This window comes from Cupressus sempervirens, chromosome 7 (genome assembly GCF_028749045.1).
Source record: "Cupressus sempervirens isolate cs-2001-9-10 chromosome 7, ASM2874904v1, whole genome shotgun sequence".
NCBI classification, from domain to species: Eukaryota; Viridiplantae; Streptophyta; class Pinopsida; order Cupressales; family Cupressaceae; genus Cupressus; species Cupressus sempervirens.
The window spans coordinates 899,506,683-899,531,256 of record NC_143124.1 but is presented as its reverse complement, the minus strand read 5'-3'; positions in this window follow the sequence as shown (position 1 = coordinate 899,531,256).

Here is a 24,574-nt window from a genome sequence, read left to right as displayed (position 1 = left end):
CGCATCAGAAGATCATAAAATCCTTACCAACTGAAATGCTAAGCACAAAAACCTAATCCAAAGGTAATCACATGTATCTATAGTTGTCAAAATATCCATAGCTGAAATAGCACCCACAACAAGTGCCAAACCCATCCAACTATCCATACCTCCAAAAGTATACCAAGTGAATCTCACCTCATCAACATATCCAATCTATAACCTACAACGACAAGCCTCAAGAGCAATACCTGCCACATATATACCAAGAAGCTCGCACTACAAAAGACAATATCGGGGTGAATGCACAAAGTTGGGTCGCAATTTTGTGGAAGTCAAATTCATGAAATGAGACCTCTTAGAAACGGGTACCCAATTTTAAAAAATGGGCACCCATTTTTGGCTTGGGTGCCCGATCCTAAATTTAAAAAATGGGCACCCATTATTTTAAAAAATCGGGTACCCGTTTTTTATTTCCAAAAAATGAGTACTCATTTCTCAAAAACTTAAAAATTTAAATTTTTAAGAAATGGACACCCATTTTTTAAAAATTCAGTACCCATTTTTTAAAAGTAAAAAATGGGTACCCTTTTCTTAAAAATTTCAAATTTTTAAGTTTTCGGCGGATTTTACATGCCGCTTTTAGCTTTTCAAAATGGGTACCCATTTTTTGAAATTCAAATAACGGGTGCCCATTTCTTAGAACATGAGGCGAGATTTTTTTTTCCTGCCTCGGATTTTGGTCTGGGACAGGCTTGGTGAGACCAAGCCTATGCCTTGGCCTCTCAATATTTGGCTAAGGCATTGAACTGACAAATTCATGCCTTGCCATAATTTTTAGAGGGTCTTCTCGATCAAATTTTTTTACGAAACAAAAACTCATTAGAGCTCTCACTGTCCTGATTTCAAAAATATAAATTTTATAGAGTTATGATTTTATTTACTTTTTTAAAATTATTTTTTAATCAAAGGTGGTACCTAAATGTAAAATAGCAACGTTCACTAAAACTTTAATAACTTTTATATTTTATATTTTTTCTTAAATTAATTTATATGTCATCAATCTACATTCAATTCTTTTGAAGTTTAAAAAAAAAATTGAAAAAAGTGAAATTTTGATCAAATTATGGTGTCCATACACGAGAGGTTTTAAAATTTTCTTTTATAGCCAATTAAAAATTAATAAAAAAAAAAATTCATTAAAAAATTTAAGAAAAAGATTCTCATCAATCTTTGGTGTGTCAGGTAACTCCATTTAAAAGGATTCACAAAAATTCATTCATTTGTGTCAAATTACAGTGTCCGTACATGAGCGTGGTATGGTCCTGAAACAAGCATTTTGAAAAAGTGGTTTTTAAAGATCCATACCAAAATAATAATCTATCATATGGGTATACAAATAAATTACATATTCAAAAAGAAGATTCCAGGCATTACAATTTTTATTTTTGAAGTTTTTTTATATTTAATCTCTAAATGGCTCAAATTCTGACATCAATTGACAAATTATTTCAAAAACAGGAAAAACACTTCCACTTTTTGGCCAAAAGTGAGACCCAACTTCTTGCACTGACCCATCAAATCTATAACCAATCCACTCACAAAATTTCAAAGAAGTGAATCCATGTAGTATCAAGGACATCCACAATATATAAACCAATAACCTATAAGAACAATTCTCATAACAAGTCTCCAACAGTCTCCTAATCTCTTTACAACCAACAAAGGAAAGAGATAAAGGAATAACCATGTCATCTCTTACACGACATACATGAGAACAAACCAGCGATCACAATCTCTAACCAATATCAAATCCAATGTAAGCAAAACCAAACATCCAAAAAGATAACCAAGATCAAAGAGAAAATCATGTAAATCATAACATGTATTGTGTCCTTCTACATACACCTCTAGATGTAAACTATGCAAGTATGATCTCCTTCATAAAACCCCAACAAGAAGCCTCAACAACACCCAAACCATATCATATAACTAATTGTGGATGTAAGCCTCTCACAAGAAGATCAAACTCATAAACCATTCCTAATCCAAGGAATATGCCCAATATAAAACCATCTCTCAAACTCAACCAGCATAAAAACATATGCAAATGGAGATAACTAATGCTAAACTATCTCTCAAATGGACCCACTAGAACTAACTCATGTACCATAGCTCAAGATCCACATCCATGAAAGAGAAGCATAAACATAATGCACCTAAGAGAAATAATGGACTATACCTCTCAAGTAGCAAATTGAAGAGTAGACCAAGAGTGGGGAATGAGAATGCTCATCAAGATATCCAAGTCTTCAACCAAGAATCATCTAAGAAAAATATCCTCTCAAGTCTATATTAGGTGAATGTCCCTCAAACTTTCTATTGAAACCATCCATTGTCTCCACAAATACTTCTCTAATCCAAGAGAAATCAACATCATTACTATCTCTAAGTATCCATGAGCACTTGTAACCAATCATTCCATGCCAACTCCAAATGCAACATAGCAATATCATGAAGTATCCATCTTATGATCAATGCACTCAATACCAAGAAACTAAACCAAGATCATTGTCAAAGTTCCAACCATGGCATACACATGACAACATGATCTAACCATCTCAAGCAAAGAAATAACATGATCCATATGAACATACTATAACATGTCAAAACTCTAAATGTGTATCAAGAGTATACCATGACATAAAAATGAAACCATCTTAACACCAAGGATAACATGTCAAATGAAATCATAAACCACACCTTTACTAAGAACCCTGTGAGTCCTCAAGATGCAACCATCTTCACACACCATGAAGAAAATCATCACCATATACCATGAAGAACCATCTCCACACACAATGAAGATAACCAAGAACCACATGAGTCCTCAAGTTCTAACCATCTTCACACACCATGAAGATAAAAAGTGCACTATGCAAATGTTAAAGACACTTCTACATCAATAGGATCTAAGTCAAACCTCTAACATCTACAAACACTCAAAAAATATATCAATGCCAATAATTCCCACTCAACCATGGTACCAAGTCACCTATGGCATCATAAAATATATCTCCTACATGAATATCTTCCAAGTCTACACTCAAACAACCAAAGTGTTAGTACCAAGTAAAACTAAGATCTCCAAACCTAAGAAGATACAAACCAAACTAGGAACTAATCCTGCACTATCACCTCATCATTGTCACAAGCTCCCACTAAATCATATATCCAAGCTATCCATGACATCATGATAAAAAAATACTATCCTCTAACCATGAGAATCAACCAAGGCATCAAACCATCCAAGAACTCAAAGTGCACATCATCAAATCCTCAAAAGAAACCAAATAACCATGATCATCAACCAAGAAGATATACCACCATAACCAAATTAGGAATCCAAACCAATGAACATCAAGGATGTACTTATATATCTAATCATGTCATGACAAAATCCATGGCACCATGATCACATCCATGAACTAAGAAACTAAATCTCAATGTGTCTAACCTATCAGCATAAAATAGTCAACCACAACCCTCTGCCATGACTATACCTAGTAACAACATCTCATCCCTTCTACATGAAGAAAAAATCAGAAAATCATGTAACTTAGGGCATAGACAACCCAAATTCAAGCCACCAATCTGAATATGCATCAATAATGAAAGATCAATAGGCAAAGAGGACCCATATCCAAGCCATAAATGTAACCTGTAAGTATAGACCACTTTCAACACTGCACAACTTGTAGACCTAACAAGTCATCATACATATTCAAACCAAATACTGATAATCATATTATCATGAGACCAATCTAAAATATGAATTTAGTATACAATGACATAAAATCCAAATCTTCAAAATATACAATGCCATAAACTCATAATGTTACCAAAGTCAATATATACCATGTACTGTTTAGATCAACATATCACCATATAAACTATGCCAAACTTGCACCAAATTTGAACCAATGTGTAAATCTCTCCAAGAGATTTTTGTTGACTACTCGAAGTCTAAAATCTAACTTCGTATGCCCAAGTTATGTCCTAGTCTGTGCTCAAAATAAAATCTAACTTTTGGGCCTCTTAAAACCTGACAAAATGTCCAAATCATAGAACCAAACCTACACCATGTTGTAGTGCTCTGAATTATCTTTTCAAGACATGTAAGAAGTCTCATAAAACCAAACTTGCACCAAGTTGTAGTGCTCTGAATTAACTTTCCAACAATTGTAAGAAGTCTAAAATATAATATCCTGAGAGAAAGTTATGGTCATTTTACTAAGATAGTCTTTTTACCATTTTCACTGCGATTTTTTTTTTGTGACAAAAATTTTGACAGGATTAATTTGACGGCCATCACAGGTTGAAACTAGAAAAATATTTCATTTCCTCTGAATATGGCCAAACTAGGGCATATTATATATCAAAATTTATGAAACATCAACCTGGATCCAATGGTGAGTTCTGTTTTTACCGAGGTTGTCATTTTTGCAAGCTACCCTCAAAACCCTCATTTAAATGAAACATCCAAAAAACCCTTTTGTCCAAAAATTTCACATGCCCAAAATCTACCAACATCCCATCATAAAAAAAAACCAAAAACTTTTAGATCTACTATAAATAACTCATATATCTTGCCCTCTCTTTTATCCTCTTATGCATTTTCATGGATTCGATCTAGAGTTACAATAATAAAACCATAGCTCGATACCACTTGTAAGAAAACTTGCAACAAATAATATAATTGTTTCCATATAACTCATAATAGATGTGAAAAAAATATGCAATTAAAATTCACATGCAAGAGAATATACAACATACCCACAAAAATGTGACACAAGATATACCCTAGAAAACCCTCATTTAGGGAAAACTCTACCTCCAAAAGAATCCATCACCATTGTAATACAACCATGGAAGCCTTCAAAGCCATAGCCACAACCAAGCAATCTATGTGAACAAGCATGTATCCACACATCCCATGCCATGCTTTCAACCTTCACAAATGCTCCCTTGGCTGACCTGTCAAGCCTTGTCCTGCTCGACTCTTTCCCTTTTTTCCTTTTTGTCTTCTCCTTTCTCACACCAACAACTACCCTTGTGGCTTCTTATATAGTAGCAAGTCCCAAAAAACCACCAAGTGGTAGTACATAAACCATGTGCTAAAACCATATTCTACCTAACCCATTGACCCCACATTTAACATTGGAAATTTAGTTCTTTTCCCCAATATTAAATAAATACATGAAATATTGTCACAATATTACAGCGCAACTCATCAAGTATATCCCTTGGGAATCTTTACATATTTCACATCTATTTAGGAGCAATATTAAATAATAAAATAAAATAATACAATATAATAATATTATGCAATGTGTGAACTATCCATTATCTCAACACCCAGAGCTTAATCCTGCCAAGGATATAGGAATGGCTTCTTCTATGACCATGTTGTTGAGCACCTCAAATTGATTGAGCCCTGAGTCCACTTGTCAATCTAGATGAGATCACTTATTCCCCTTCCTCTTAGTGTGGTTTTGAGTAGGGATACAACCATCCTTATTAGGATCGGTAGTATTGGATGACCCTTGCCCTTGACTTGAAGTGTTCATTTGAGCTTTCCCTTTACCAGTACTATTAGTCTGAACTTTCCCTTTTCCAATATTAATAGTTTGACCATTCCCCTTACCATCATTAGCCATCCTTAGGCTTGAGAACCTGCTAGGGTACCATTTCCTTTATGGGCTTGAGGGAATTGGCACTATAAATGACCATACGAATGATAAATGTGATATCTGAAGGGAAGGGGTTCATAGTCTAGCTATTTAATCCATGAAGAAGAGCCTAGGTAAATTTCCTAAGAATTTGGCAAAGGATTATTTAAATCAATTTCAACACAAATACATGCATAAGAAATAACCTTTTTATCTAGTGATTGATGTGCTATAGTAGTTGGCTTCCTAAGCATAGTGATAATTTGTCAAAGGATATCCTCTCACTAGAACTCCAAAGGATGATGTGGCAGGTGGACCCAAAAAAGAACCCTCGAAGGGAGTTCCTCAATAGAATTGAACCTCATATGCTAGGGTTTGACAAGAAGACCTACACGACCATAAAAATATGGGCCTCCCTCAAAGTCCCTGTTCTGATCTAACATGCAAGAGAAAGCCACCAAAAAGTAGATGTTACCAGCCAACATAATATCCATATCACCTTCCACCTACCATGAATGACGGATCTAGGCTTCCAGAGCTGAAAGAGAAATATAGATACCAAGAAACTTGCATATCAATGCATTTGTGTCCAAATAGTCCACGTCTTCCATTACCACCTCTGGAGGGATAATCAACATATGCCGATCCTGGCTACATGGAAGGAAACCATTAACTTTATTTAACTTCGAGCACTTGCTAACATAAAATATCTCCTTCTCTTGTGAACTCACCCTAGGAGAAGATCCACCATAAGCTGAGGCTCTAGCAAGAATGAGACTCTTGGCAACCCCACTCATGGCCATAAGAGCACAAAAAATAAACTCCCTCACAACTAATCCACACAACATCACTCAAAACTCACACACCTTTGAAGAACACTCCCACGCACCCACACAGTTGCACTAAACAAACAGAGCATGAAAGGTCAGTGCTAGGGCACAAAACCCTAGCTTACGTGAAGCTCAGACTAGAGCACATTTTTCAAATTTTCATTGTCCTCCTATAATGGTCGAGGAATACTTGATCACACCAGTCACTTTTTCTTTAATTTTTTAAAGATTCCAAAGTATGTAGTCATATCATTAATGTTTTGGGATCATCAAATTTGTGTTTTACTTAATAAAACTATCTTCCAATCACTCTAAACTCAAGAAATAATAGAGTTCAAAATTCAATAAGCTTACTAATATTTGATAGAAGTCAAGTCATATTTTTTATCATTAAAAAGAGTAAGAGGGTGTTGGTTCATGGAATAGATTATTGATCTATTAATAGTACAATTATAGCACTAGTACAATTTCATCACAACAACAATCTACCAAAAAATAGAAAAAAGAGTCAACAATAAAAATGTCTAGTAATGATGTTATTAGCTTGTTATTATCCTGATATATAGTGAGACTATTTCATAAAAAAAAAATCTCTGGATGTCACCAATAGTTCAATGCAACTTGTCATCAATGGTATGACAAGGCCATTGAATCATCTCTAGATGTCCTTGATATTTTGACACAGACTAACTTTGATGGTATGAAAAACCCATTGAATCATCTGTAGCGAGCATCGATATTTTGATGGGGTTTGTTGTTGATGGTATAAAAAACCTGTTGAATCATCTCTAATTGATGTTGATAGTTTTGATGTTTCAAATTATTTTCCTGATGCCACCATGTGACACAGATGGGGATGACTTTTGACAGACTGGCCTGTCAATAAATCGATAGCCATGGAGTGCATCGAACTTTTGATGCAATTTTAGTGACCTTGACTTTTGATGTTGAAGTGTCAAAATTTTGACCACCCATGCATCAAAAAATAGGTCCAAATTTACTAGTGCAATTTTTTTTTGTAGGACTTCTATTTGAAATGTATATTGCACATGCTTTTGGTTCTATTGAAAAAATATTAGACAATTTTTTTGACCTTCAAAATACTCATGACATTTTTTCGTTATGGTTTTGTTCTTACTCTATTATGTCATTTTATTGTAATGTGTACTTTGTTATTAATTATTATTTTTGATCCAACAACCCTTTCAAAATTTTAGAAATATGAAAATGAAATTTATCACTCTTATGCAATCAAAGTACCTTGACGAATACTTCATTTTGATTTCTCACCAAAGTGTTGAGCTTCTCAAATTTATTAAAGGATTCAAAATCTTGATTGATTGAAGGATTCAAAATATTGATTGAGAAAGTATATCTATTTTTTTCCTCCTATAATCATAAAATGTTAAAAAATATACACATCTACCTAAAGATGAAGTTCATATATGGGTATGTGTAGGATCATGGTGTGCCAAAAAGTGGCGATGTGAAAAAAAAAAAGAGTTTGAAGGAGCCTAAAAGCGCTTCAAAATCTGCTCTAACTTTTTTTCACCTATCTAGGAACCAAACCTGGAAGGTAAGGCCAAGCCTTATCGGATATCCGATTTTAAATCGAATATCCGACATCTGACTGGATATCTGATAATTAGAGTAATAATATTATACCACTATTATTATTATTATTATTTAATATTATAATAATAATAATAATTATTTAATATTATAATAATAATAATAATAATTATATTAAATAATAATATCATATTAAATATTATTATTAAATAATATATCATATTAAATAATAATAATAATAAATAATATATCATACTATTATATTATAATAATAATAATATTATTTAATATAATAATATTATTATTTAATATTATTATTATAATAATTATTATACTATAATATAATAAAAATAATATTATTATATTATAATCGCATAATATTATACTATAATAATAATATTATAATGTATTATATTATAATAATATAATATAATATTTAATATATTATAATATATAGTAATATAATATTATATATATATATAAGATATAATATAATAATAAAAAGTAATATCTTATAATATAATATATAATAAAAAAGTATAATATATTATAAATTATAATAATATAATATAATAATAATATTATAATATAATATAATATTTTAATCTATAATATATAGTAAATTAATATAATATATATAAAATATAATATAAAAATATATAAAATGTAATATAATGTAATATATATTATATGTTATATGTTATATTATATATATTATACTCATTATATGTTATTGCGGCCATATCGGATATCCGATGTTATATCAGATATCTGATATAATCTGATACCTGTGCATTGGATTAAATAAAATCACAGACCCGCGGGCCCTCATTTTACGCGAATTTGGGGCTAGTATTACCATTATCGATCAGATATCAGATACAAGATCGGATATCAGATATTCAGGTATATATATTTTTTTCCCAACTCATTTTTAACCTAAATTTAATCCTCTATCTTCATCTAGTACCAAGGCTCTCTTAGATGATTTAATAGGTGCCCCTGCACCAAACACCCCACCTTCAAAGCAACTCTTGTCCCAAGAGTTAAGGGGTACTATCTTCTTTCCTCCCATCCTTCTAGAGGGATGTTTGCAACTTTGCACCTGCAATGTATTACCCTACACACCTGCATACAAATCTTTAGAAACAAAAAGCATTGGTTCCTTGTTACCAGTCATGGTAACCTTACTGCCTGCTGATTGTGAATAGTCATGTTTTATCCTTGACAAAGGCTGAATAACTTGTTGTCTGAGGTCATGCTGACCCTGTCTCTTATCCTCCATGAATATGTTCACTTCTTTGTTCACTCTCATCACCAAAGGACACCATACTATTCCTATCATCACTCTTTTTGCTGTCACTGTCTGCTTGTAAGCAGAATTTTGAGTTTTGTCTTGAACAATCTCATCCTTCATAACCAAAAGAGATGGCTTCAGTGGTAGATCTATCATATCATGTTTACTCTCCCTCTGCTCCTGCAAGTCCACAAACTCTTTCTTGCCAAAAAAAAAAACTCTTTCTTCATCATGACCAGTCAAAGGATTTAGCATAAACTTCACACCATCTTTGTGTACTATATAAACATTTGATGAGCCAAAATGAATAGTGTTCCTTGAGGCTTGCTAAGGCCTTCCAAGGATTACATGGCAGCATGTCATTAGAATGACATCACATATAACTTGATCTTTATATTCTCCTATAGAGAAATCCACTATTGCTTGCTCCCTTACAACAATATTTTGTGCATCACTGACCCAAGATGCCCTATATGGTCTATCAATAGGATACTTCTTCAATCCTAGTTTATTTACCATTTCATAAGACACTAAATCATCAAAGGAACCAGAGTCTATTATCATCTTACAAATCTTACCATGGCTCATGCAATTTTTCCTGAAAATGGATGGTTTGGTCTACTTTTGTTGCTGCATTTGTGGTCCTCTTCTCACCATCAAAGATTCTCCTTCAAGTTCAGGGTCTGCATTATCGTACTTCTTTTCTTCCTCTTCTCCTTGGGTCAAGGTGACTCTCCTCTCCTCCTTCTTGAAATCCACACCTTTCTCAGGGCACTTGTAGGATTGATTGCCTACTCCTCCACATGTGAAGCATTTACCTGTGAAAACACTATTACCTCTTCCACTTCCAAATCTTCCTCCCCAGAAACTTCCTCTTGTCTCAAATGTAATCTATTTTCCTTTATCTTTGTCTTGATTGTTTGAAGTGTCAAACTGACTTCTTACACCTCTTCCTCTCATTGTTCCACCTCCTCTTTGATTTGCTTGCCTCTCATTCTTTCTTTTCAACTTCTCCTCTACCCGGATTGCCAACTGAAAACATTCTCCAAGTGTCCTTGGTACATTCAATCCTATTTCATCTTGAATATTGTACTTGAGGCCATTAATGTATCTAGTCACCTTCTCATCTTCATCTTCCAATCCTCCCCTAATACTTAGGGTATGGAATTGCTCAGTATAGGACATGACATCCATATCCCTCTGTTTCAAATTGTTCCTTCTTATCTTTATTTGGATTGCTAAATTAGATGGCAAGAATTGATTTTTCACCATGGTCTTCATTCTCTCCCAATATGAAATCTTATTCAATCCCCTTTTGATGTAGATTCTATAGCAACTACCTTCCACAAGCCAATAAATGGCTGTCACAATCCCACTTAGGATTCTAGGACTTCTCACAAGTCCTCTTACCCACTCCGAGTATACTTAGCCTCCAAGCCAAACAAGGCAATCCCACTTCAAAAGCCTCACCAACTATCACCAAAAATGGAGAAAATCATGGACATACTGTTCCAAGCCAAAATCATCAATTTGTTTGGTTCCACCAAACTCTTAACACACCTTTGCACTTCTAGGCCTACAAACCTTGTAGCCTTCCAATTAGCTTCTTTGCACTTTTCTCCCAGTATCCCTTAACAGCATAGGGACTTCTCCATAGGTCCAAACACCCTTCTTGGCACCTACTAAGAATCCAAAAGCTTTTGGGCTGATCTTGCTCCAACACCCTCCAAATTGCTTCTTGGTACCTAGGCCTAGTTGATCAAGTTAGGCTAGGGCTTCAAGGAAGAATGGGCAAGGTGGGTTCCCAAGACCCAAAACACTTAAGGAAATCTCCAACACACTCAATGAATCCAACTCCAACACTCAAACTGATCAGAAGTGCTTGCAACCATGACTATCACCAATTACCTTGCAAAAACCAATCAAGCATATGGGCTTGCTTGACCTAGGGCTGACTTGAAAAAATAGTTGCCCTTCTCACCAGGCCTCCAACCTCTGGCATTATGTTTCATAATCTCTTAGCTTGCATATCCCTCAGTTTTAGAGGGTGCCACCAGTGGGAATGCAAGTTAGGGATGCATTTGTGGAAGGGTCTAGGAAACAAGGCTTTTCAGACCCCCTTCTACTAAAATGTAGATAACTTTTAAACCCTAAATCCTTTTTGAGTCAAACCAAAACCAAAAGTTTCCTAACTCACCCCTACAACTATTTCATTCACTTAGAAATCATAAAAGTTCTATATGGATCCATAACAACATAACAGCTGAGTGATTACCAGTAAATTTCCAGAAAATTGAAGTTTTTATTATTTTTTCTCCAAACCACTGTACACTCTGATCTCCCCCTTTCAACTGAGATCACATATGACATATATAAAGGTCTAAATGACCGTTGGAACAACCATACAGGCGTTTCCAACCATAAAACAAACAAACAACCACTTTTTGCTAATACTATTTAGACTCTAAATACCCTATTCTAAGGCCTTTTGGTCCCATGGAATCACTTGGTTTATAACCACACCAAAATGCTTGTGGACCTTACATGTGCCTTTATTACAAAACATAGACCAACTTGTAAAATATGGACCAAACCTTTATTTCAACTTCCTAATCTACTTGAATCCTCGCTTTCATGGAGTGACAAGGTGTCCAGCAACATAGATACTTGTTCCCCCTGCCACATAGGCTAGGTGCCTTGCACCACCTTTCCTCTCTCTCATTCTGAACACTAGTCCACCAAGTGAGTGTTGTTCCTCTTAGTCTTGCTTTTGCTACTTTTACCTTCTTATCTGCCTCTATGTCTTCAAGATCAAAGTAGTTCTCAAGGGCCTCTATCCACCCTAGCACTTCTTCACTATCCATTTTACCCTGGTATATTGGCAAATCAATATGGTTCTTCCCACCATTATCTTGTACTACCTTAATGAGTCTCATAAATCTCCTTTCTTCAGGATCATCTGTTGTCTCATGCTCTTGCCTTGCATTACCAACCTCTTCTTTTTCATGGTTCTCTCCATGATTTCTTCCTCTAACCTCTTCTCCTCTAGGTTCTTGCCTTTCCTTTTCTAAGGATTCTATCCTTACAATAAGCTTCAGCCTCTCTCTTCTCATCTATCTTTCTTCCTTCACTCTAGATGCTTCAAGTTCTCTCCTCTCTCTTTTCTCTCTTGCCAACTCTTCTCTCAATTCTTGAAGTTCTCTAGCCATTTGATTTTTAGGAGGCATTTTCACAACAAGTTTTCTTCTTTCCCAAGGGCCAACTCACTGATTCTCTTTCTTTCCTCACCAATAAATCTTTGGACACCACTTATGTACCTTTCAGCTCTGGGACACACAAGGAGGAATTAGACACTCCAAGGCTTCAACAAAGGGACCAGCACACTAAGGATGAAAAAGACTCCTATGATGATGAAACCTACAACTTATCTACTCCCAAAAGGCCTTGTTGATGCTCTAAAACCATTTGATGCAAAGGATGGAGGATCTAACCACAAACTTGCAAATTCAAGCACAATATGGACCCAACCCCTATGTTTCAATGGTGTTCCCAAATGCACACAATGCCACCAAAGACTCCAAACTTTTATTTACATTCACCAAGTGTTCCCTCCATCTCTACACACCTTAAAAAACTTCAACCAACATGTTTCTAAGGTTTCCAAACCCACAAATCTTTAGTAGATACAAAAGAGACCAGTTTTTCCCTTTACTAGGCTATTCTCTTCTTTGGATCAGCAGATCCTATTTTCTTGATTTTTCTCCCAAACTTTCCAAAAAACCAAGAAAATTAAACTAGCTTTTCAGATAATAACATATCCAAAAATCAGATATCACTCCTTTGGAAAGATTGTACGGAACAGGGCAGTTTGTCTCAGAATTAGGCCTAATTAGACCAGTTTTACAAAGCAAGTACCCTTCAAACTTGCAATCTGACTTAATCCTTTTTCATAGTCTCTATTGATGATCTAAATCAAAGGATTTTCAATATTATAGGTCTTGGTCACACTCCTAAACACCCAAACTTCAAAACCCTCCTTAAAATGGCTTAAAAACCAGGGCTTGCTTGTTCAAACCCCAAAACTCAATTCTAGAACTTCCCCTTCAGCATTCACCATGAATTGACATATCTAAGATGATATTACCACTCATTCCAATATTATAAAGCACTTACAAAACAAAGGATTCTTCAAGTTGCTCTTGAAAACCAAGCACTTCCATTCAATTTTCTGAGACAGTCCGTACAAATCTGACCCTCCAGGCCATACAATCACAATTTATAAGTTTCAAGGGATGGTTAGTAACCCCCTCAACCACCTCCAATAGGTTTCATTTGTTAACTCTTCATAAAATTTAAATTATGGAGTTTCCCTCCAAAAAACACATAACCGTTACTATTCAAATTTCTAACTATTAAACTATGCTTTTAATGGGCTTATTGAACGTTTTGACTTGTCTAATGACAAGATATGATCATGAAAACCTACATGAACCTATCAAATGACTCATCTACCATATGAAATCCTAAAATCCTATCTCATGCCCAATTACAACTTTTTTCCACATATGAGTCCAACATTATAACTTTGTATGCTTCCATGAGCCATAATTGGTGCAAGGATTGCCCAATTGACTTCAAGAGATGCTCCATGACCTCTGTAATGCCTTGGATCTTCAATGTTCCCCTGATGAGCATGGGATGCTCCTACATCACTTATCTTCATAAATAAATTCAAAACTAATTTTCGTGATATTACCAACTACTATTTTGTATCTCATAGGAGACTCCTAGTGCACATGAGGTCCGACAGGACAGTTATGTAGATTTGATGATGTGGCCACTCACTCTTGAGGAGGAGCCTACAATAGTAAGTTGTAGTTTTAATTCATGATTAAATATGTTAAAAATTTAGCATGCTATGAATTATAATGTTATAGTTTAAATTGTAGATTCATCTAACAAAGGTATTTGAACATATACAGCCCACAATCAGAGAGGTACCAGCATTGCCGAGGGCATACGAGAGGACTCCTGACCGGCACAGGAGGTTGATGAGAGAGGTATTTATTATGAAATTTTGATAGTATTAATCTCCATTATGGAAAAGATCATTATGCATTTGAGTAATTCAATGTTAGATACGTAGAATCATATAAATTTAGTAGTATAACTTTGATTTTCCTATTTTGTTTATGTAGGAGGCATCCGATTTGATCATCCACCAGCACTCTAGGATAGTATAGTTTTCGTAGGATGCATCATGAGACATTTTGAGATGGCATATGCCACATTGCATACAGAAACATTGATATTATACAGATTCTGATGGCATGATCAACCACATTTTGTATATGGATCTATGTATTTTGATATATAGTAGAGTACTTTGTCTATGGATACATGATCTTTGATATACATTTGTGTAAAATTTTGTCTATGGATACATGTATTTTGATATATATGTTTGTCATTTATGTGCACAATGATATACATATTAATTTAGTATCTAGTATTGTTCAATTTATCGTGGATCATGTGTCATGCCCTAAATTTTACTAGTAAAAACACAAAAAATTTTTATTTTTTTTGTAGCTTATGAAGTCGCATAAGAAATTACATATTGTAAAACAAGGTTATCATTGAATAGGAGTTCAAGACTCATGTGGATAGTGTCATCCAGTTGTAACATTTTAGTCACAGGTGGTTTTCAAATAGATTGGATGATAGTCTAGTTCAAGTTAGCGTCACGAGTCAAACAAGCAAGTTCAAGATACAACACTCATAAATTAGTGAGGTAATTCATATCCTAACAAGCCTTTGATACTAATATTCTATTAGGGTCTGTCGATTGTATCATATGGACTAGGTCGTGATTCTAGCATGTAAGGGAAGGGGATCAGAATTACCAATGTACACACATTCATTAATCATTACAATATATACTAATGTGACAATTACTATATGGTGTGGAAGTGTAGTATATCTTAATCGATTAAACACACGTATCTAGAGAATTTAGATTTAGTACTCATCACATGAGCACCCTTAGTCAAATAAGAAAATGTGCACTTATCTACCACACTATATCGGATCTAACCATTGGAAATTAGAAAAGATATGCCCCAAAGGTAGCTTCAAAGTCTACATGGTGGAGAAGGGGCCACTTGCATTGATAGTATCCATCATTCAACACATTAGTTACACAACTTATGGAATAAACAATTTGTTTTATGTGCCAAACGTGTATCATGTGCTTGCATCCATATCTTACTGGTTACAGGTCCTCTCAAAGATTGGACCAATACTGAGTCATTTTCTCCCTCTTTACTCTATTTAGTCATCCTTATGCATTCTATCAACATTGCTTCCTCACCAAACTAGCACTCACTACATTTTCCTAAACACAAAAATTACTATTTCAATACATAAATTAAACTCACTCTAACAAAAGACAATTACTAACTATCTAGCTCATCAACTACTAACTAATCTAGCTACATTGCCATGCTTTTACATTTACTATTTTAATTACTATAATTACTATACTATTACATTTACTTTTTACATTATTACATCTAATTATTCACCATAAGCTCAGTTTCTCACTATCAATATTATTATTATTAAAGCATGTTAAGATTCAAAGTAGTCTCATAGTATGAATTAGTAAGTACATAAAATGAGGAAATCTTAGTATGTCTAAGGGCCAATTCAAAGTACTTAACTCAATAATAATTCACGATCTGTATTTAAACACATCCTACTACACCATCGTATTGAGTGTGTCAATTTAAATTTGTTAGATGAATTGTTTATGCAAGGATTAGGTGCAAGTGTATAAATAAGGTTTGTATATAACATACCTTTTCGTTCTAACATATATGTATTCATCATTTCATGCAACTAACATAGTAAAATGTAATGTGTACCATTCTATCACTTAGGAAATATATTAGTCTAGGACACTCATTAGTCTCTATATGCTATTATTATTATTATTTTTATTGGATAGCGGTCTAGAATCTGGGAATATTCTTTAATATTTTATTGCTCTGTATTAAGGAAGGGATTTATTTGCCTTTACCATACATTTTATAGAGAAGAAAATGCATTCCTGCAACAATGTATCTCATAGATTTTATTATGTATTCTCTTACAAAAAACTTCATTTTGTTATATCATGAAATTAATTTGATGATTTGCTTTCTTAGAATTGCATTAATCTTGGTAATTAAAATCAATGTTATCCATGCATGTGATATGAACATAAAATTTTCCTTCCAAATTATTGAGTGCACAAAAATATTGTAAGCAATCTACTAAGTTTTAAATTTATACAATCAATGGTATGACATAAAATCTATGGATTGTTATTATCAACTAGTCATTTACAATACCACAAGGAGAAAACTTTCTTTCACATTTTCAAATGATAACAATGATGTCAAAGCAAATCTGTGACTCATACCAATGCTTTCATAACAATATAAACTCCAAATGAAACATGCATATACAACCTTATCAATTATTTCCTCTACACGTACATTAGGTAACAATGATACAATCTCCTTCCATCACAATGGGGCAACATAAGGGACTTTTCAAAATCATAAGGAACATGAACATTGAAAGATATGGAAAATGAGTAGCATGAACATTTCCAACATGATCATTGAGAACATGAACAAGCTGGTGAATCCTCCTTCACAAAAGAGGGCACAATGTCAAGTTTTCTCATCCAACATCAATCTGCAAGATGATCATTCCAAGCCATTTCCATTGCTCCCTTGGACACAAATCTGCATATGCAACACACCAAAATAACAAGGACCATGGGTACTTTCCACCCAACCATAGGCCTCAAAGAGACCACCCCCACACTAGGGAACAAGGCTCAAACTAGGATACACATACAATCTTTCAATGCATAAACATTACATTTCAAACTTGAACAATTTCCCCCCAAGGCTATTTCACAATGGCTTCACAGATGGAACCATAAACATAGGGTGAAGGTGTGTTCTAAAATGGAGACTTGCCATACCAAAACATATCTGCAATAAACAATTTTCATGCCCTCTCGGGGCTATCATAATTCAGCAAATTTCATGCCCTCGAGGGGCTATCATAAATCAACAATTTAATGCCCTCTCGGGGCCAAAACATTTCCTCCTCCATACCCACTACCATCAGCTGTAACTCCTCAAACTTCCTTTCTACACCATACTTTCCTTATCACCCCCAACACGATATGAAATGTTATGGCATACAATGGAGCCCATACTCCAAGGTTCTCAATACATTTTTCAAACCCAACTTAAGCCCTTCACCCTAGACTTCTCTTCCCTTCCCACAAGGGTGAGTGTAAGTCCCACGCCCATAACAATACTCAAGCACAAAACAAGAAAACAAAACCAAGTAGAAATAAAACAAGAAATTTTCAAGAGCACATCACATTTTCACAACACAATATCAACACCCATAATACAATAAGGAAATAGATGAAATCCAAACCTCATACTCACAATACTCCACACAATACAACAAGATGCACAATGGTGTCGCACTAATCTACATGGAATGAACACTATTCAAGCACTCACATGAATGCTACTCCACAATGCAATGCAATGCATACTCCATTGATAAAATCCACACTTGCATATTTGCTTAACCATGCTAAAAGAAAGAAATGGAAAAGAAGCAAGTTTGAGATACCAACCTTGGTCCAAGCTAGGGTAAGAATAGTTCTAGTAGAGCTCCCCTAATCTCCCTCCAAAACCTAACTATCTCTAAAATTAGAGAGTGGGCAAACACCCCACTAGTTTGGTCAAGACCCTCTAATAAAGCCTTCCCACTAACTTATTTTAGAAAAAACACTAAGCCACTCCATCCTTACAAACTTGTCTCCTCTAATGGTTCATTGATAGCCCTCACAAGCTCTGAGTTATGAGCCTCAAAGGATCGACCTCAAAATGCACTTAGAGCACCTTGGAGACTCCTTGGTACGGGGTGGCCGCAAATGATGGATGGTCTTCGTGGCCAGAAAAAGGGCGTGACTAGGGTTCACCCACCCATTCGAAGCTAATGGCACTGATGATTCAATGCCAAGATTAGCAATTTCAAAGTTACGCTATGGTGCACCTATGAACTGAGGCACACTGTGAGTTTTGGCATCAAGCGAGATCGTTGTGCTAAATCCAAACAAAATGTGATCTCTCAAAAATGAGATAGGTTATTTTAGGCCTTAGTATCACCGTCCTATAGCATTTGACAGTTCATCGATAGCCCTCACGAGCTCTGAGTTATGACCCTCAAAAGATCAACCTCAAAATGCACTTAGAGCACCTTGGAGACTCCTCGGTACAGGGTGGCTGCAAATGATGGATGGTCTCCGTGGCTAGAACAAGGGTGTGACTAGGGTTCACCTACCCATCCAGAGCTAATGACATTGATGATTCGATACCAAGATTAGTGGTTTCAAAGTTATGCTGTGGTGCACCTATGAACTGAGGCACACTACGAGTTTTGGCATCGAGCGAGATCACTGTGCTGAATCCAAACAGAATGTGATCTCTCAAAAATGAGATAGGTTATTTTAGGCCTCAATATCACCGTCCTGTAGCATTTGACAATTCATCTATAGCCCTCACGAGCTCTGAGTTATGACCCTCAAAAGATCAACCTCAAAATGCACTTAGAGCACCTTGGAGACTCCTTGGTACAGGGTGGCTGCAAATGATGGATGGTCTCCATGGCCAAAAAAAGGGTGTGACTAGGGTTCACCCGCCCATTCAGAGCTAATGGCACTGACGATTCGATGCCAAGATTAGTGGTTTCAAAGTTACGCTGTGGTGCACCTATGAATTGAGGCACACTATGAGTTTTGGCATTGAGCGAGATTGCTGTACCAAATCCAAATGAAATGTGATCTCTCAAAAATGAGATAGGTTATTTTAGGCCTCAACATCAACGTCTTGTAGCATTTGATAGTTTGTCGATAGCCCTCACGAGCTCCGAGTTATGACCCTCAGAAGATCGACCTCAAAACACACTTAAAGAACCTTGGGGACTCCTCAGTACGAGGTGGCCACAGATGATAGAGGGTCTATGTGGTTGGAACAAGGGTGTCACTACAGTTCACCCACCCACTCAGAGCTAATGGGACTGACTTGTAGTCATTAGGAGTTAGATTTTGAAAAGTTGTCAAGAAAGGTTAACCCCTTTGACTTGTATCATGAAAGGTTGCTTTGTGCCTTGCTTGATTGTTTGAAGACTACTCCATGTGTCACTATCTTTCTTGGAAAAAAAATTTCTTTTGAACATCAAGCTTGCAATATTATCAATTATTGTCAAATTTTTCAACCAAGTCAAAACGTCAAGTGCAAATATTTGTTTGCATTTTTTGCTAAGGGGAGTTTCATAAATTGGCTTTGATTTTCTATGTCTCTAGTGCTTGAACATGCTTAAAATGGCTCTTTGGTCTTAGAGCTATTGGTATTTTCTAACTTCATGGTCTATGATATGCATACTAAGAATTTCTTTCACAAAATGGTTTCCTTGTTCTATTGACTACACTTAAATTTGTTCACTTGTCATCTCTCTTTCTTTATCTACATTGCTATTTGGGATTTTTTCGTAGCTCTTGACTTGAGTCACTAGTGTTGTAACCTGCTTGGAAAATTTGTTTGACAAGTCACTCATTCATTTCTAGCTCTCTTTGACATGTGAACACTCTACCTCTCTAGTTTGGACATCAAGTTATCTTGTGTCACCTTATTAGCTTCCTCTAGTCTCCTTCATGCTTTATTATCTATCTACCACTATGGTATTCAAACCTTGTGCTACCAAACCTCAACCAAATCTAGATGATCATGATATCCTCCATGCCACTAAAGAGTTTCAAGATCTATATGTTTAATACAAAGAGCTAGAAGAGACAAATAATCTTTCTTACCTTCATCTCTCTAAGCACATGATAGAAATCAATTCTAAACTTGAGAAAAGGTTAGAGGAGAATGTTGCATTCTTAAATTAATCTCCCTTAAGAACTTTACATATACACGGGTCATCTTCTTCAAGGTCTACGTATTCTATGCCAAGACATCAAATATCTTCATCTTCTAGATCTAAAGACCTCTTTAGAGAACAAACAAGTGATACCTCCTTTGAGCCTATGCCAAACTTTCATTATGGACCTATCTTTGACCAAGATAGTGATGAAGACATGGATGCATTCTATTCACTTAAGAAACAACAAAATTATCATGGAGAAATTTTTGAGAGAACTTTTACTCCATTGGAAGATTCTCATGATAACATCTTGCAAACACTTCTTGATAATGAATCCATCACATTACTAGACAACTCTAGACCTTATGAACCCAAAATCAAACCTCCATGGTGGAGAAATTATCATTATTGCTACTTCCATGGAAGAAAATTTCATAAAACTAAAGATTCCATAGTGTTGAAACATAAAATCCAAGATCTCATTTATGATGGGATTGTTGATACCTCTAATGACTCATGTGTCACAAGATCATGCTGATGAACCTATGTCAAGTGATGATTTCCTTGACACCTTCACTTCTTATAACACTAATGAACCTCCTAAAGTGTCAAAGCTTTCAAAAATGCCTCCACCAAACAAAGAACCTAATTCTTTCCATATAGACCATGCGTACCCTCAAGGGCTACAACTAAAAGAAAATCAAGCTAACCTTCACTTGTCTGCAAACCTTTTCCACGCTACTAAGACTAAAGATCCTCAACATTCATGCAATACTATGATTACTATGCCCACTTTAACTAATCCTTCATTATTGCTTTAAGATTCTATCATGCACACCTCACATTTTCTCTTGTCCTTAGAAGGTGCTCCATATCAAGATGACTCTCAAAAACAAAAATATATAAATAAAGATCAAGATCAAACACCTTTTCATCTCATCCAAAATTTCACCTTTCTATATCCTGTGTGTTACCCACCTCCTACATATGATGAGGATACCATTTCCACTACCTCCATTGAGTTTACTGAAACTTATGGGAAAAGTGATCTTTCTATGCTATATAAAGAAAGATGTCAAGATCAAAGTGTCCCCTCATGTTCTACTTCTCCATATCCACTTCAAAACTACGCTCAAGATTCAAACACTCCTATCAAAGGTCTTTCTCCTATAAAAGGTACTCATGAGTCTATTGATGACTTTTGTCATGCTACTCACTCTAAAGATGTTGAAATCCCTAGTCACTATCCATTTGCATTTCGTAATTCTATCCTTGGTTATTATCCATATAATCTAAAGTCTTCAAACCTTCTCCTACACTTTCTACTTCTAGCTCTCCTAATGTATCTCAAGATCAACAAGACATTCATCCTAAAAAATAACCGTCCACTCAACTATCTAAACCAGTCATATCAACCTTATTCATCCATAAGTCCCAAATCTTTTGGAAGAAATTTGGATGTTCAACACAAGAAATATAATAATACATTAAAAAATAGAGATCATTATGTCTCATCTAATCAACATGTGAACGGACATAACGAAAATATATTGAAGATACCACAAAGGTTCACTATTCAAAAAGTGAAATCAAAGAAAATATGGGTTCCTAAACCCATTATTGAAGAAATGTGTTATAAAGTATCCAAAGGAAAATCTAAAGCTATATGGATTCCAAAGTCTCTCTTGAAAGACTTTAATATTGAACATAAATCTAAGTTGACATTCAATATTCCAAAGGCTTCCACTCCATTTTCTTCCAAACATCTTTCTCAAAAGCTTACAAATATTCCACTCAATCTTCTTCTAACATTGTCCTACCAGCTCATACATCTAAACCTTGATCCATTTCCTCCATGATTCCTCCATCATTCGGAAACCCTCCAAGGTGTGTGTAAATGTTGATCTTCCCCACTTTGTCACCTACCCTTATGCAATGTTTTCAAAGCTACACTTACCTACTATCCATACTCATACAATCCTTCCAAGGAATGAACTCTTATCCCACTATCATCTCACTTCCTTCACCCTATCAACATCATAGAGCATACTTATCTATGGTCTTGGCTTATCATAACTTATCTTTCCTTTAGGAACACTATCTAACTTGAAAATAGTTGACCTATTTCTAAAAAAATTTAAAAAAATAGAAAAGAAGATAAAAAAATGTGCCCTGGTGAAAACCATTATCTTATCCATGAGATTCCCTATTTTACTTTCTCATTCACCCATAGCCTTCATATCCAACTTCATATCATATCATTATGCATATGCTATCTTGCTTATTGGCTTTAATTGCTTATCCTACATGCTATCTTCTTTCATGGATTTCATGGCTTATCCCAAATGTGCTTCATACAACTTTTCAATATAAAAGTCTTTCAAAAAATTATACAATATTATGACTCTTTATGTTTTTAAATGCTATGATTGGTTGCAAAATGGAAGAAATCAAGTATTCTAATTGGTCATCCATACTTTCTAGATTTTTCTTATTTGATTAGTTTGATAAAAATAGTTTTAATAATCATAATCTTAGCTTTATGTCAAATAAGGAAAAAACCAAATTTGTAATAAGATATCCGCAAGCAATTATCTTTCATATAGTTATAATGCTCTTAAAATTGTCCTTATAGCCTTGTATCACATGCAAATATGATTTGCAAGAACTTGTTCAATATCTTCCTCTTATAATTCCTTACAAAGAACTTACCAAAATAGAAAAACCATATACAAAAAAAGTAAACATTTTACATCATAATACATCATAAATTTTAGAAATTCTCCCCAATACCACCCCCCTCCAACTCTTCATGATGTACCTACATTCCAATATCATAAAAAAATTAGTAACTTGTTGTATTAAACAAGATAATCATCAATTCATTAAATCATTATGAAGAAAATAACATAAGAAGTATATATACCTAGTCGAGTATTCCAATAGGGTTCTCTTTTGTTTTAGGGTCTCCAACAGGGCTTCATGATCAGCATTAGCAATAGTAAAAATTTCTTTTACTTTTGGTCTTCCTTGATGCTTCAATAACTTTATATTTGTTGCTATAATAAGATGCGAATATATGAGAATTACTTTGTGCTTCTGATAGTCTTCGAATGCAGGAATTTCGTTCCTTCTAAGCGTGTATGTCTGCAACCATGTTCCAGTAACAACCACTGAACCAGTAGGATATCTGAATCCATCATCATCTGTGATCAGTTGTGCAAGTTTTTGTTTGCCTCTTACACAACGTGCTAACCAATAATTAGATTTCTCATCATTCCCCTATGGTGCAACCAATGCAAAGACATGTCCTGGTTGAAGTAGATCTGATAGATGGTTATGCTCAAGTGAACTTTCCATGTCATCATTTTTGATAGAGGGTATGATAGAAAATGGAGTAAGATAATGTGGAGCCCATGTGTCCACCCACTCACTTGACTCACAGTGATCCCAATCACACTGAAAATAAGTAAGACAAAAATAAGCTAGTTGTCATGTCCAAATGGTCCATGTACTAGAATTAGAGCTCCGAAATGAAGGCATTTTTGATGAGTCTCTCACTGTAGCACAATCTAATTTATCACCTATGGACCCTTCCTCAATTAACCAAAAGAACTTGCGTACCACTAAATCAAGAGTCCCCCCCGTGATAATGCTAAACTACACCAATCAACAATGCTACAAGCATCAAGAATCTCTGTTGTTGAAATCTTCAGTTGCTCTTTAACTAGAGCTCTCTTCACACATGCCCCTGCTCCATCATGTTCCCCTTTTCCATGTCCGAACTCAAAAAAACTCCAAATATGAGGCACCCCTCTCTCTACGTGCATCCTACACAACCAATAAAACATGTGAGCATTCTTGAATTGAGTTGTATAGTTATCTGACCAAATGATATGTCTATCCATAGCAATTGCATGCTCATGTAAGAAAAAAAAAAAAAAAATCAAAATAATATTGAACAAACTCGTGAGAGTGAGACCTATCATCACTCATAAAAAAATAATAGTCTCTAATAATCTTTCGATTATCCTCCGCACTATCAGGGGCATGTCTATATGTTATGTGAACAAAAATTGCAATCTGAATGAAGTTGTAATACTGAGATTGTGTCTCATTTTGAAGTTGCAATGTGTAGTTCTCAACAAAAT